We start from the raw sequence: 13,112 nt of genomic DNA, 5'->3' as shown, positions 1-13,112 counted from the left end.
GCAGCAGATTAGGGGTTAATAATATAATGCAGGTGTCGGCGATGTCAGGGGCGGCAGATTAGGGGTTAATAAGTGTAAGATTAGGGGTGTTTAGACTCGGGGTTCATGTTAGGGTGTTAGGTGTAGACATACATTTTATTTCCCCATAGGAATCAATGTGGCTGCGTTAGGAGCTAAACGCTGCTTTTTTGCAGGTGTTAGACTTTTTTTCAGCCGGCTCTCCCCGTTGATTCCTATGGGTAAATCGTGCACAAGCACATTACACCAGCTCACCGCTGACTTAAGCAGTGCTGGTATTGGAGTGCGGTAATGAGCAAAATTTTGCTCAGCGCTCACTTCTTGTCTTTTAACAACGGGTTTGTAGAATACCAGCGCTGTAGGTAAGTGAGCGGTGAGAGAAAACTGCTCGTTAGCACCGCATAGCCTCTAACGCAAAACTCGTAATCTAGGTGTTTGTTCTCTCCTCTTCTTCACACTATATTTCATATAGATAACATATCAAACTTGGACCCTACTTTTATGAATTTAAACGCATTATTTTTTATATATGCTTATATGTTCCCCCAGATTTCTATGTGTATTTATAGATGTACCAATATGTTATTATGCGCTATTGTGATCACCTTTCCTTTTGTTCAAAAACTCTATATGCAAATACTTTGTACTTTGTTCTTTGCACAAAGTTTATTATATTTAATGACCCTCTGAAATAACTATCCCAACACATTATGGACTATGTATACAATCAATTATATGCACCAATATGGTCTCCACAAAAATAACTGACATACAAACAGGAAATGAAAATGCAGGTAGCCCTCAGTTTACGCCGGGGTTAGGTTCCGGAAGGAATGGTTTTAAATAGGAACCGTTGTAAATTGAAACCCAGTTTATAATGTAAGTCAATGGGAAGTGAGGGAGTTAGGTTCCAGGCCCCTCTCAAAATTGTCATACGTAACACCTAATACATTATTTTTAAAGCTTTGAAATAGGGCTGGGCGATATGGGCACACAAAAAAAATCGCGATTGCAATTTAATCATGATTTTCTTATAAATGACTATAACACCTTCATTTTGCATTATAAAGTTTAACACTACAGAATCTTAATGTGCATGTTTCTCAATGTCCAATACACTCTTGGAGCATAAAAATACAAACCACAAAATAGTTAAAATAAAATTTGCTGCCTGTGATGTGATTAAATAGTAGCCACTAGCCAGTTATTATCATGTTTTCTTGGACAGTCATACTAACTGTGGACAGTTGTATGATTAACAAATGAAGCAGTGTAAGCCACATACATACACACACACACACACACACACACACACACACACACACACACACACACACACACACATATATATATATATATACAGTTGCAAGAAAAAGTATGTGAACCCTTTGGAAAGATATGGATTTCTGCACAAATTGGTCATAAAATGTGATCTGATCATCATCTAAGTCACAACAATAGACAATCACAGTCTGCTTAAAGTAATAACACACAAAGAATGAAATGTTGCCATGTTTTTATTGAACACACCATGTAAACATTCACAGTGCAGGTGGAAAAAGTATGTGAACCCCTAGACTAATGACATCTCCAAGAGCTAATTGGAGTGAGATGTCCGCCAACTGGAGTCCAATCAATGAGATGAGATTGGAGGTGTTGGTTACAACTGCCCTGCCCTATAAAAACACACACCAGTTCTTGGTTTGCTTTTCACAAGAAGCATTGCCTGATGTGAATGATGCCTTGCACAAAAGAGCTCTCAGAAGACCTATGATTAAGAATTGTTGACTTGCATATAGCTGGAAAGGGTTATAAAAGTATCTCCAAAAGCCTTGCTGTTCATCAGTCCACGGTAAGTCAAATTGTCTATAAATGGAGAAAGTTCAGCACTGCTGCTACTCTCCCTAGAAGTGGCCATCCTGTAAAGATGACTGCAAAAGCACAGGGCAGACTGCTCAATGAGGTGAAGAAGAATCCTAGAGTGTCAGCTAAAGATTTACCAACGTCACTGGCAAATGCTAACATCCCTGTTAGCAAATCTACAATACGTAAAACACTAAACAAGAATGGATTTCATGGGAGGATACCACAGAGGAAGCCACTGCTGTCCAAACAAAACATTGCTGCACGTTTACAGTTTGCACAAGAGCACCTGGATGTTCCACAGCAGTACTGGCAAAATATTCTGTGGGCAGATGAAACCAAAGTTGAGTTGTTTGGAAGAAACACACAACACTATGTGTGGTGAAAAAGAGGCACAGCACACCAACATCAAAACCTCATCCCAACTGTGAAGTATGGTGGTGGGGGCATCATGGTTTGGGGCTGCTTTGCTGCATCAGGGCCTGGACGGATTGCTATCATCGAAGGAAAAATGAATTCCCAAGTTTATCAAGACATTTTGCAGGAGAACTTAAGGCCATCTGTCTACCAGCTGAAGCTCAACAGAAGATGAGTATTGCAACAGGACAATGACCCAAAGCATAGAAGTAAATCAACAACAGAATGGCTTAAACAGAAGAAAATACGCCTTCTGAAGTGGCCCAGTCAGAGTCCTGACCTCAACCCGATTGAGATGCTGTGGCATGACCTCAAGAAAGCGATTCACACCAGACATCCTAAGAATATTGCTGAACTGAAACAGTTCTGTAAAGAGGTATGGTCAAGAATTACTCCTGACCGTTGTGCACATCTGATCTGCAACTACAGGAAACGTTTGGTTGAAGTTATTGCTGAGAAAGGAGGTTCAACCAGTTATTAAATCCAAGGGTTCACATACTTTTTCCACCTGCACTGTGAATGTTTACATGGTGTGTTCAATAAAAACATGGCAACATTTCATTCTTTGTGTGTTATTAGTTTAAGCAGACTGTGATTGTCTATTGTTGTGACTTAGATGATGATCAGATCACATTTTATGACCAATTTGTGCAGAAATCCATATCATTCCAAAGGGTTCACATACTTTTTCTTGCAACTGTATATATGTATATATATGTGTGTGTATATATATATATATATATATATATATATATAGATATAATTTTTTTTCTTCTTTTTTAAACATTTTAATTTGACTGAAAATGAGCCCTGCTCCTGTCCAGGAATCCATTACAGGCATATAGCAGTAGGGGTGGGGGGGCTGCTCCTTTCAGAAATGCTGTGCCTTGCTGATATAAAATACATTGTAGATGCAGTTAAGTTAACCCAGCAGCAGAGGGGACTGCAGTTTTAGCCTTTTTGGGAGCCGTGGGGTTAACTGCATCTGCTATGTATTTAAGCCGTTTCTCAGAGAGCAGGAGAATGTGTGGGAGGTTCCATAATGTTTACATACCCTAAGTTTCAGACTGCAGACGTCCCTAGGGTGAAATATAAGTAAGTGGCTTTCTCTGCTCTTCATTCCTGCCTGGGCTCTGCTTTTAGATTTCTAGATTGATTGGCTGCTTATGAGAACAGAAAGTGAAAGTAAAAGCCATTTTACAAATGTATGCTAAAAACAACCACTAGATGGAGCTGGTTTGCAAGAAATCACAAATAAATCGATGCATTACAGCCACTTCTAAAGGAATTTTTTATGTAGGAAAAAATCACGACTCCTCGCGGTTTTAAAATCGCGGCAATTAATCGCAGTTTTAAATCGCATATGCGATTAATTGTGCAGCCCTACTTTGAAATGAAGACTTTAAATACTAAACATCATTATAAACCTAATAAAATAATCACACAGTAGATTGTATCATCATCAAACAAAGTTTAATGAAGAAAAACAGCACCTAATAAAATAATCACACAACAGACTGTATCATCATCAAACTAAGTTTAATGAGCAAAAATATTTTTTACTTTCATTTTTCTGCAAACAGTGAACCGTTGTGAACCGAGGGCTACCTGTACTGGATTTGCAACTTTCCCTTTAAATCTGTGCAATAAAAACGCTATCTAATTGCCAATCCTGGAAAGAGCTTGAGAAAGGCTATCCACCAAAATGAGTTGCTCTATCTTTGCCCCATCAGGGCTTCCATAGTTTTGTCAGCCCTCACAACTCTAGCGGCATTTCTAAAACAGAGAAGAGAAAAATCACAGCCGAGAAATAATAGGGTTCCGGTAATGAGACAGACATCTTTGAGCGCTGTGGATTTTACTCTGAGACCATAAATCGGAGAGGGACCCACCAAAAGGATGACGTTTGGAAAACATACGGTGACTCCCATCTCCTGTTTTCTGCTGTGCACGCTTTACTCGTGAAGTCTTGTTTTGGGCTCTGTATTGAGTATATGTTTTCCAACACAAACAAATCAATCTGTGCATTTTTTTCAACGCTTCACTCAACTTGCATATGAACTCTTCCTTTGATTCCATCCTTTGCGTTTTTTTATGAATGCACTTATGTTATTTTTTTAATTCATTTTTTTTTGTTCCTGACATTTGATTTGATGTATTTTATAAAATTGCTCTGATGTATTGTTTTTATTGTTTTATGTTTTTCTGCACTGAATATTAAATTGTGACATATACATTTCTTTACACACCATGTTGGTCTCCATCTTCCTATATTGATATACACTTATATAAATTATCAGACACTACACTAACTGAGCTTGTTTAGCGCCCATGTTTCGGGAATTTGTGTGGATTCATACACATTATGGGGCATATTTATCAAGCTCTGTATGGAGCTTGATGCCCCGTGTTTCAGGCTCGCCGGAAACAGAAGTTATGAAGCAGCGGTCTAAAGACCGCTGCTCCATAACCTGTCCGCCTGCTCTGAGGTGGCGGACAGAAATCTTCAGAAATCAACCAGATCAAATACGATCGGGTTGATTGACACCCCCTCCTAGTGTCCGCTCGCACAATCATAAATATGCCCCATTATCGCTACTGTTTTCTGCTGTTTTTTTCTTTAGAGATATATCTAGGGTTTATCTCTCTACCAGTGGCTTGTAGGTTTTGTGTAGTATCTTTCTAGCGCAGTATTTCAGAAATACCCTCTACATTGTTTCAAAACATATAAATAATAGTATACCAACTGGATACCAATATAAATACCAATATTATTATATCAATAATTGACATGCAAGTGTTTCCCATAGCTTCAAAAAGATATATATATATATATATATATATATATATATATATATACACACACGCATATAAAAGTTAAAAATCAGGACTGGTATAATTATACATACTTATTTTTGCATAGGACCTTCAAAGATCTTGAAATATAGAGGCATATATTGTGCAATTGAAGTGGATACATATTGTGATCTGATCCGGTCGTCACTATAAATATCACATGATTAGCGTCACAGTCTGTCACCCTCATTTCAGCAATATCGGAGAATCAATATAAGCTGCGTAATACTAAGTTGCTAAGAAGTATCAGTATTTTCAATACAATGTTAATCAAATGTTTTATTCGTATTGAGTATTGACTTATTTTGAACACTAATCTTATACCAATCTGCATATTATGATAAACTAATATTTTTACCATGTTACATTTATCTAACTCCGTTATATAAATGTATAAATGCTGGTTCTAAAAAGGTGCTGACCCTACTTCATAGTAATATCTTTAAGATGCATGCATTCTAAACTTTATTGCACAATAGATTGATTGACCAAATCAGACTAAGGGGTAGATTTATGAAATGTCGGCCGGACATGATTCGCTGTGGCAAACATGTCCGCCCGACATCGCTAAATGCCGACAGCATACGCTGTCGGCATTTATCATTGCACAAGCATTTCTAGTGAAATGCTTGGGCAATGCCGCCCCATGCACATTCGCGGCCAATCGGCCGCTGGCAGGGGGTGTCAATCATCCTGATCAGATCAGATGATAGCTGTCCGCCACCTAAGAGGTGGTGGATAAGTTGAGGAGCAGTGGTCGTACGACCGCTGCTTCTTAACTTTTGTTTCTGCCGAGCCTGAAGGCTCGCACGGAAACAGTTGCATCCGCAGCATAATAAATCTACCCTTTATAATCTGAAGAAACTCATAGGGCAAATCTGAAGATTTTGAGGTTCAATATCGACTGTGGTATATCCCTTGATGTTTCATACCAATGAGATAATGTCATAATTGATCGTGAGTGACTGATATATTATAAAACTACTAGTGGTTGTGTTTTGGGTGACAATGTGTGGTGCTTATATTTAAATATTGTAGTGCATTTCCTAACATATATACTAGGCGGTCAATGTACTGTTATATATCATGGGGCATTTCGATGGCGCCTAAATATATTTATTAAAATACGTGATATAAGTGACGTACTATTTGATACTACTAAGTGATGCCATTAACATAGAAAAATAAATTATAGCGTGATATAATGTGAATTGATGGTGTGTACTGATATGTCTATGACTAATGTGAGGCAGGGACCTAATAATAAAGAACAAAAATATATTTTATCTCAATCAAACAAACTGAGAACAAATCAAGGGTGCACAGACTCATGTAATCACCCTTGACATAGCAAGCACTCAGCTAAGATTAAAAGCAAATTGGAAGAGTTAATTACGGCATCTGGCCAAATGGGAAAAGCCCAGGTACCACCTCTCTCACAAAACCTGGGTCCCTAATACAGCCATACAATGCAAGCTCTCAATCAAACAAATTCAGAACACGTCAAGGGTGCACAGACTTATGTAATCACCCTAGACATATACAAAACACGGAAGGAGACTGCACTCTCAGGGGCCAAATTTATTAAGCCCCATATTTATCTTCAGGCTCGCTGGAAACAGCAGTTAAGAAGCATTGGTCTTAAAGACTGCTGCTCCTTAACTCGTCCGCCACCTCTGAGGCCAGCGGACAGAAATCCTCCCGACATACGATCGGGTTGATTGACACCCCCTGTGAGCGGTCGATTGCCCGCGAATGTGCAGGGGGAGGCATTGCACAAGCATTTCTAGTGAAATGCTTGTGCAATGATAAATGCTGACAGTGTATGCTATCAACATTTATCGATGTCCATCCACACATTGATAATTCATCCCCTCAGACTGGACTGGGTACACATCCAATTGCCCTGCAACATGCACAGCCCTGGGTGCTCAATAGCACTCTCATTAAGCTGTGCTGTCCCCAGAGTCCCAGGCAGTTAACCCTAGACAAGTCTGCATGCAAGACCCAAAGGGAAAATTACAAGACAAATTAACACAACACTCAGAGCAAGTCTGAATGCATCAATAAAAGGATTATTTCCTTCTTAATCTAAGGAGAGTCTGTGGCATCTTTCCTTACTGTTGGGAAATACTGAACCTGGCCACCAGGAGGAGGCAAAGCACCCCAGCCAAAGGCTTAAATACCTCTACCACTTCCCCCATCCCCCAGTCATTCTTTGCCTTTCGTCACAGGAGGATGGCAGAGAAGTGTCAGAAGATTTCGGGGTAGTTCCTTAGGAGGGTATCTGCCCTTCGATATGGGACTGGAGTTTTAAGTAATCTTGTTAGCCTCTCAGTGAGAGCATTGACGAAAGTTTTATAGTCTGGAGATGCAGGGAGAGTCTTTCTGCGAACCCATCCAGACTGCCTGCTAACAGCTCCTAAGCAATCAGTGTTGACGAGTTTCACTGCCTGCTTGTTTTTCTCACTCAAGTCCATGTCAGGAGCGATGCTACAAGACTGTCACACTTGAGAGGCTGTGTTCCTGTTCCACAGCATGGATTCTGGTAAGATCATTTAAATGTTTACATATGTTGAAAATGTTAAAAGACAGGGTCACAGTGTGGCTCCTTTTATCTTCATAGAATCATGGGTTAATATCTCCTGAGGGGGATTATTGAACAGTGGGGTTTAATCAAATGTGATGCTTTGATTTTATGCTGCTTTATGTGTGAGAATTTTTTGGGCTCATAGGCTGTTTGTTATATGGCCGAAACGATCAGGTTTTTACTTTCACTTTGAGTGCTGCGCAGCTTGTAGCTTGGCACGCTTTTTCTCATAGCAGGGGCGGTCCTGCCTTGCACAACATTTGACCGGGAGTGGTCTCGCTTTCATTTCCTCTTTCCTGACTGAGCTGGCTTTAAGAGAATATGCTATTTCTCTGTATTGTCTGGGTCTAGGAGGAGGTGAGTGCCCCAGCCATTGGGAGTATAAAGGTGCCGTTTTTGAGACATAAAAATCGTTTAATTTCTGTGTCCTACTGTCATTAGCTTAAGCTATGGAGGATTCTGAGATACTAGAGGGTACTCCCTCTAATCCAAATAGTAATACCTGTTTATATTGTGAGGAGGCATTGGTATGCCTGCCCTCTCAACTATGTTCCACATGCCTTGACAACATTATTAGGTCAAAGAAGGTTAACCCCTTTAGTACCACTGAGCCATCCACCTCTGAGGACTCGCCGTCCCATGAGGTGCATACCCAACTGTCATCTTCTACACACACAGCTTCCCGTAGCACATTTGATCCTCCATCTGGAGGGGGCATTTTACCATCAGATTTTACTGCACAGTTAAAAACGGTGGTGTCTGTGGCCCTCAGTGCTTTACCTTGCCCTGCTAAACTCTAGCAGAAGGTTAAACATAGCTCTCCTGCCCAGGGGTCATCATGTAATTTATTGAATTTCTCTGCTTTGTCTCAGTTATCCGAGGATGAGACGCACTCTGAGGCTTCAGAGGGTGAACTTACTTGGACGGAGTCTGCTGCCTCTAAGCCTCCTGCTGCGGAGGAACCAGCCTTTAGATTTAAGATTAAACACTTACGTTTTCTTTTAAAGGAAGTCCTGTCTACATTAGAGGTTCCAGAGGCCAAGCTGCCTGATGAACCTTTGATTCCTAAATTAGACAGAGTTTACAAGGACATGATAGTGCCTTTAACTTTTCCTGTTCCTGTAAAGATGGCGAATATAATTAAGAACGAATGGGACAGAATTGGATCTTCCTTTTACCATTCGTCTTCCTTTAAAAAATTATTCCCGATCCCGGACTCTCAATTGGAGTTGTGGGGTGGATTGCCAAACATACTACTATCCTGCTTGAGGATAGCTCGTCTTTCAGAGAGCAGATGGATAAGAAGATGGAAACTCTTCTAAGAAAGATGTTTCAACATACGGCAGCGGCCGTTTCCGTGGTTGCTAGAGCAACTACCTACTGGTGTGACTCCTTATCAGAATTAATCAAGGTGGAGGGCCCCCTCAACGTTATCCAGGAAAGAATTAAAGCCTTGAGAATTGCTAATTCTTTTATCTGTGATGCAAACATACAAATTATTCACCTAAATGCTAAGGTTTTTGGCTTTTTGGTTCAGGCCTGTCCGGCACTCTGGCTGAAGTCTTGGTCTGCGGATATGACTTCTAAGTCCAGACTTCTTTCCCTTCCCTTTTAAAGGAAAGATTTTATTTGGTCCAGGCCTGGACTCCATTATCTCCACGTTTACTGGGGGCAAGGGTGCCTTACTACCGCAAGATAAAAAGAATACGTTTAAGGGACAAGTTCTAATTTTCGTTCCTTTCGTTCTGATAAATCCCAACGACAGCAGCCCTCGCTAAGCCTGAGCCAACCAAGAGTATTTGGAAGCCGGCTGAGTCCTGGAAAAAGTCCAAGCAGAGCAAAAAGCCTGCCAAGACTAAATTGGCATGAAGGGGCGGCTCCTGATCCGGCGCTGAATCATGTAGGGGGCAGACTGTCGCTCTTTTCAGAAGCTTGGTTCAGGGACGTGCAGGATCCATGGGTCCTGGAGGTCATAGCTCAGGGATACAAGGTTTCAAGTCTCTTCCAACCAAGGGCAGATTTCTCCTCTCAAGCCTGTCTTCCAGACCAGAAAAAAGGGAAGCCTTTCTGGGGTGCGTGCGGGATCTGTCCTCCTTAGTGGTCATTGTCCCGGTACCTTTGGCAGAAAGAGGTTTGGGATACTGTTCAAATCTTTTCGTGGTCTCGTGGTCCCAAAGAAGGAGGGAACTTTGTGCCAGATTTTGGACCTAAAATGCTTAAACAAATTTCTAAACGTCCCCTCGTTCAAGATGGAGACAATACAGTCTATCTTTCTCTTAGTTCAGGAAGGACAGTTCATGACCACTATAGATCTGAAGGATGCTTACCTTCACGTTCCAATCCACAAGGATCACTTCCAGTTCCTAAGGTTTGCATTCCTGGAGCAGCCCTTCCAGTTCATTGCACTTCTGTTTGGTCTAGCTACTGCTCCAAGATTTTTACAAAGGATCTAGGGGCTCTTGTAGCTGTTGCCAGAACCCGGGGTATAGCAGTAGCTCCCTACTTGGACGATATTCTGGTACAAGCACCATCTTTTCGTCTGGCGGAGGACCATTCAGAGTCTCTTCTCTCTCTTCTTGGATCTCATGGATGGAAGATAAACCTAGAGAAGAGTACTCTTATTCCAAGCACCAGGGTAGAATTTCTGGGTAGTATAATAGACTCCATATCTATTAGGATATTCCTAACAGACCAGAGACATTGCAAGCTTGCATCGGCATGTCTTGCCCTGCGGACCTCCTAAACACCCTCTAGGGCTCAATGTATGGAGGTAATTGGTCTCATAGTGTCCAGCATGGACATCATTCCCTTTGCCAGGTTCCGTTTTACACTGCTGCAACTGTGCATGCTTAGGCAGTGGAACGGGGATCATTCGGATCTGTCTCAACAGATTTCTCTGGACAGCCGGTCGAGAGAATCACTCTCTTGGTGGCTCTGTCCAGATCATCGATCTCGAGGGACATTCTTTCTAAGACAATCCTTAGAGATTGTGACTACAGACGCGAGTCTATCAGGATGGGGAGCTGTTTGGGGTGCCAAGAAGGCACAGGGCCTGTGGTCTCAGGAGGTAGGCTCCCTCCCGATCAACATTCTGGAACTTCGAGCAATCTGTGTATCAGATTCCAATCAGACAAAATAACCTCGGTGGATTGCAGAAAACATCAGGGAGGAACGAGAAGCTCCCTATCAATGAGGGAGGTATCTCGAATTCTGGAGTGGGCGGAGGACCTTAGTTGTTCGCTGTCAATGATCCACATTCTGGGTGTAGACAACCTGGAAGTGGATTTTCTCAGCAGACAATCCTTGCATCCGAGGGAACGGTCTCTCCATCCCGAAGTGTTTGCAGAGATATGCAACAAGTGGGGGACACCGGAGATAGAGCTCATAGTGTCTCGTCTCAATACCATGCTACCCAGATATGGGTCGAGGTTCAGGGATCCTCAGACAGCACTAATAGATGCATTAGCAGTGCCATGGAGTTTCAGTCTAATTTACCTTTTCCCGCCGTTACCACTTCTTCCTCGTGTAGTGGCCCGCAGGAAGCAGGAGCAGGCATCAGTGATACTGATTGCTCCATCATGGCCGTGAAGGATGTGGTTAGCGGCTCTGGTAAGGATGTCATCATCTCCTCTGTGGAAGTTACCTTGTCGCAGGGATCTGCTGGAACAAGGTCCTTTTGTTCATCAAAGTCTAGATTCTCTGAGGCTGACTGCATGGGGATTGAACGCTTAGTTGTAGCCAAGAGAGGTTTTTCTGAGAAAGTGATTGATACTCTCATTCAAGCTCATAAGCCGGTTACTAGTCGCATCTATAATAAGGTGTGGAGGACCTACTTAAGGTTGCCAGGATCCTATCGTTTCTCCAGGATGGACTGGAGAAGGGCCTTTCTGCCAGTTCCCTGTGGGGACAGATTTTGGCCCTATCTGTTTTACTGCACAAGAGGCTCTCGGAGCTTCCCAATGTACAGTCCTTTGCTAAGGCGCTGATTAGTATCAGACCTGTGTTTAGATCTAAGGCTCCTCCTTTGAGTCTAAATCTTGTTCTTAAGGTTTTGCATCGGGCTCCGTTTGAGCCTATGCATGAGATTGACATTAAATTGTTGTCCTGGAAGGTTCTTTTTATACTGGCTATTGCTTCTGCGTGCAGAGTATCTGAGATTGCCGCCTTGCAATGTGAGCCTCCTTATCTGGTGTTTCATTCGGATACGGCTGTCCTACGTACTAAGTTAGGTTTTCTTCCTAAGGTCATGTCAGACTGCAACATCAATCAAGAGATTGTGGTTCCTTCCTTGTGTCCAAATACTTCTTCTGCGAAGGAATGTTTGCTTCATAATTTGGACGTGGTTCGGGCCTTGAAGTTCTACCTTCAGGCTACTAAGGATTTTAGACAAACTTCGTCCTTGTTTGTTGTCTATTCCGGGAAGCATAAGGGACAGAAGGTCTTTTTGGTTAAGGAGTGTTATCCGCTTTGCTTATGAGACAGCGGGACATAGACCTCCTCAGAGGATTACGGCTCATTCTACTAGAGCAGTGGCTTCCTCTTGGGCCTTTAAGAACGAGGCCTCTAGGGATCAGATTTGTAAGGAGGCTACCTGGTCCTCCTTACATACTTTTTCTAGTTTGATGTTTTTGCTTCGGCTGAAGCAGCTTTTGGGAGAAAGGTTTTGCAGGCTGTGGTGCCCTTTAGATTAGGGTCCGCCTATTTTTTTGTCCCTCCTGTTATCATTCAGTGTCCTCTAGAGCTTGGGGTATAGTTTACCCAACAGTAAGGAATGATGCTGTGGACTCTCCTTATATTAAGAAGGAAAACATAAATGATGCTTACCAGATTATTTAATTTCCTTCTGTATAAGGAGAGTCCACGACCCCCGTCCGTGTTCTCTGATGGGCGGCCCCCTAAATTATATTTTTCTTCTGGCACCATTTATACCCTGATATTTCTCCTACTGTTCCTTGTTCCCTCAGCAGAATGACTGGGGGATGGGGAAGTGGGAGAGGTATTTAAGCCTTTGGCTGGGGTGTCTTTGCCTCCTCCTGGTGGCCAGGTTCAGTATTTCCCAACAGTAAGGAATGATGCCTTATACAGAAGGAAATTAAATTATCTGGTAAGCATAATTTATGTTTTATGAATTTTAGTGCTGTGGAATCTGTCCTTGTTATGTTTGGAGGTACTAAGCTGCTACCCCTGAATCCACAAGCGCTTCTATACAAGTGAAGATCAAATTGGTGCTGTAGATTTGTTATTATCTCCAAACATTTACCCTGTTAAGAATATATAATTAGATTGTGATATTGTAGAAGTGAAAGGGAATACAGTACCAAGCTTTTAAAATCTCTTGTATGGCTTTAGTAATTGCCATAGTAATTGC

Source organism: Bombina bombina, chromosome 2 (assembly GCF_027579735.1).
Source record: "Bombina bombina isolate aBomBom1 chromosome 2, aBomBom1.pri, whole genome shotgun sequence".
NCBI lineage: Eukaryota > Metazoa > Chordata > Amphibia > Anura > Bombinatoridae > Bombina > Bombina bombina.
Note: the sequence above shows the minus strand (reverse complement) of the source record.